This window comes from Bidens hawaiensis, unplaced genomic scaffold (genome assembly GCF_021521415.1).
Source record: "Bidens hawaiensis isolate Kalapana, Puna unplaced genomic scaffold, B.hawaiensis_p1.1 tig00001087_1, whole genome shotgun sequence".
In the NCBI taxonomy this organism is placed as follows: Eukaryota; Viridiplantae; Streptophyta; class Magnoliopsida; order Asterales; family Asteraceae; genus Bidens; species Bidens hawaiensis.
The window spans coordinates 436,667-440,593 of record NW_027491062.1 but is presented as its reverse complement, the minus strand read 5'-3'; the positions used below and the strand labels follow the sequence as shown (position 1 = coordinate 440,593).

At 37.3% G+C, this 3,927-nt stretch overlaps 1 long non-coding RNA gene across 1 annotated transcript; it reads left to right on the top strand.

Annotated features, from left to right (window-relative positions):
* The first annotated feature begins 406 nt into the window (after positions 1–406).
* Positions 407–1,043, top strand: LOC143556993 (uncharacterized). Its single transcript, XR_013139491.1, has 2 exons — positions 407–665; positions 705–1,043. It is a non-coding gene; the product is annotated as an uncharacterized LOC143556993 (long non-coding RNA).
* The last annotated feature ends 2,884 nt before the right edge of the window (positions 1,044–3,927 follow it).

Genomic DNA, 3,927 nt, shown 5'->3' with positions numbered 1-3,927 from the left:
ATAAGTTTACTTACATGAAAGAAAACTCCATCCCACATTAGAAGATGTAAGAAAGTGGAAGCATTCCACTAAGGTATAAATAAGGAAATGGAATCCATCCCACATGGAAAGTGGTAAAGAAATGGAAGTTCTTTATAAGGAAGAGATTTTCCATAATAATATTCTTTTATGAATATCATGCACCAAGTGGTCCTAGCGGAGGGTGCTACGGACACGGGCACGGGCTCGGGTCAAAGTAAAAAGATGATTAAGGAAGCTATGAATGACTTTTCTACGAGTCAAAGTCAACCAAAATCTAACAAAAGAAGTCGAAGTAAATCTGTTCCTTCGAGAAAGGAAACGAGTCAAAGTCAACCAAAATCTAACAAAAGAAGTCGAAGTAAATCTGTTCCTTCGAGAAAGGAAGAAACTTATGATAGCTCTACGGCTGATAATCATTCAAAGAATAAGAAACGAAAGAAACTCAAAATCGGTGGATGTTCGTTCAAGGACTTCAAGTATTATGGAACAAAGGAGTTTCACGGAGATAAATGAGCCATCACAACCGTGAGGTGGCTTGAGGAGATGGAAACAATAGTGATAACAAGTAAGTGTACTAATGAAGAGAAGATTCAGTATACCGCCTTAATGTTTAAAGAAGATGCGCATGGGTGGTGGAATGCTCTGTTAATGAGCAAAGGGAGAGAAGTGATGTATAACTTAAGTTGGGAAACATTCAAAGGTTTAATATTAAAGAAATTTTGCCCAACTCATGAAATAGATCGGATTCAAACCGAGTTATGGAATCACAAGGTTGTTGGCACAAATATAAGGGAATATAACACTAAATTCCTAGAATACTGCCGACTGGTTCCACATCTAGTAACTCCAGAATATAACAAAGTAACTCGTTACATATATGGACTGCCAAGAGAGATAAGAGATATGGTACGATCCAATATGCCAGAAACAGTTGATTCGGCTATGGAATTGGCCGGATACTTAATCCACAGTATGATAAGGAATCAAGAAGAAGAAAAGACGAAAGATAAAGAGACTAAGAAGTCAAAAGATTATGAGAAGTTAGAAAAAGAAGAAAGTACTCCCAAGTCAGCATGTAAGACTTGTGGAAGAAAACATACTGGAAAGTGTCGACTAGAAAATTCAAACAATTGTGCATACTGCAAGAGAGCAGGACACACAATAGATGAATGTCGTAAGAAGATAGGAGTATGTTTTACATGTGGAGAAACGGGACACTTTAAGACTGAATGCCCAAAAAGAAAAGCTAGTCAAGATTAATGACAAGATCACATCAAGGAAATGTCAAAATAAATTAGCTAACTTTTGTATATTAATTGTAACTCGTTCTTAAACGAGAAGTTTTGTAATTAAAGAAGGGTATTTAATTCCCTAAGTTATAAATGAAATATTAGCATATAGATCGTGTTAATACACGATAATGCTTATATTCGTTACCTCTAAAGAACAATCAAGAGGTTTACATATTGAAAAGTTCATCCGAACTTATAACAAACAAAACGTTGAGAAAATTATCATCTAGGAGGATGATATACCAAACGTTAGAAAATATATATGCAAGGGCAAGCATATTATCTAAAGGAGCTCATTAAAGAATATTATACTATCTACCTAGTAAGGTTGATCAAAAAGTCAAAGAAAAAGAGCTCGAAGATATTCAAGAGATGCAATCGCTAAGTATAGCGAATGAAACTAAGCCAAGTGAAAGAGTACTGTTAGAATATAAAGGACGTTATTGATCAAGATCAAGGATAGAGTGAATTCGATAGACTGAATCTAAACAACAACCTACTGGAAAAGATTCGACAGACCAAATCCAAACAACAATGTAGTTAACATCGATAAATGTTTAGAATACAAACGGTAAGGTAAATAGTTAAACACAACTGATCACTGTGTTTATCAATTTTCAATTACTAATGATATTTTGAATTATTGACTGGTTACATCATTCAAGGATATAAGTTAACAACAAAACGAAGAACCTAGCTATTATGTATACAGATTGTTACAAAAGAACCATATTAGATATGATCTAATCATCAATCAAGATGTAAGAACTATTCACACTTCAAACAACGAATCTCGAGGACGAGATTCATTTTAAGGTGGGGAGGATGTAACATCCCCAAAATTTTGATCTAAATTTGACAACTTAGGAAAGTTGAGGGATCAAAAATAATATCAAGACAAGTCATGAGAAAATATTAAATAAGGAAATATAAGAAAAATAAGAAAATAAAAATATTTCCTAAAGATAAGTTTACTTATATGAAAGAAAACTCCATCCCACATTAGAAGATGTAAGAAAGTGGAAGCATTCCACTAAGGTATAAATAAGGAAATGGAATCCATCCCACATGGAAAGTGGTAAAGAAATGGAAGCTCTTTATAAGGAAGAGATTTTCCATAATAATATTCTTTTTGGAATATCATACACCAAGTGGTCCTAGCGGAGGGTGCGTAGCACCCGACGCACACGGGCACGGCATGGGCGAGGACGATGGCGATGGCGACGGCGAAGGGCGTTGGACGCAATGCGGCGCTTTGATGGCGCACTTTGCACTTCACACGCTCGCATCGCCGCGAGCCGCTTTAAGAGCCGCCTTAGTATTTTTGGACAACGAGAATTAGACTAGAAATGGCAAGCTATCAAAGACGAGGGACTAAAACTGAAAAATAATATCCAGGGACCCATCGCGCTACGCGATAAGTCCAAGAGGACGACCATCGCGTACCACGATGGGCCGTGATGACTCATGGACACGTGTCACACTCTGGTGACACGTGGCAGCAGGCCAGGACACGTGGCAGAACGTGTCATACCACGTGGCACACGTTTCAGGCCACGTGGCATGACCTCAGAATGGTACCCGTCGCGGTACGCGATGGTGTTGGAAAAGGTGCCCATCGCGTACCGCGATGTGACACAAATTTGGCTATAAATAGGAAGGGGTCGGCTCATTTGCATGCACACCACAGCCACTCTCTCTCTAGAATTTACTCTCTCTCTACCTCGGTTTGCGTGTCGAACATCGTTTTGCGTGCCACCAACCCGACAATCATAACCTCGTAATCTGTGCTAAATACCCGGTGTTTTCCTCGAAGTGCGTGCCACTCAAGAAACCTGACATTCCGTCTCGAAGTACATGCACGACCCGACAACCAAACATTGTCTCGATTTGCGTGCCAAGAAGAGTTAATCAAGAACGCCTCGATAAACGTGCATAGAGTAGAAGTGCTGCTCGTATAAACTTAGGAATATCTAACTCCGAATACCTGTGCGAGGTAAGGGGTTCTGCCTAAGTTATTATTTTATTATTATAAATGGCTTAAACCATAGTCGAAAGTATAGCCGAACCTTGATTATGATTAAGAGTTATATAACTTTTCTTAAGCGAAGGTTATAATTAAATAATATTTCTTTATTATTAAGAAATATAATATTCATATAGAAAGAATATAAAGTTAATGTTTCTTCTTGAAGAAGAAACATAGTATGAAAATTATAAATAAACAAAGGGACTAAAGGTCCAAATGTTTTGAATAAACAAATGTTTTTATCAAGGTTAAAGCTATACAAAACAGACTAAAGGTCTGAAGCTAGATCGTTGATCTAGTTATTTATACAAAGGTTATTCTCGTACTATAGGTCCGAGGTAACAAAACAAGAAGAGGAAATCAGAAAACAAGAATCAGTAACAGAAACTGATTATAAACTAAACATGTGAATACGCCCCAAACCTTTTATAATGAGTCTGAATGTTTGCATAGGATTTACGAATCCTTAAAAATTTGTGTACAATAATAAGAAACGGACACTCTGATTAAGAGTATACATGTGTCTGGATCCAAACATACATGGTGACTCGGCATTTCCCCGAGGCCATGCATATTATCAACATG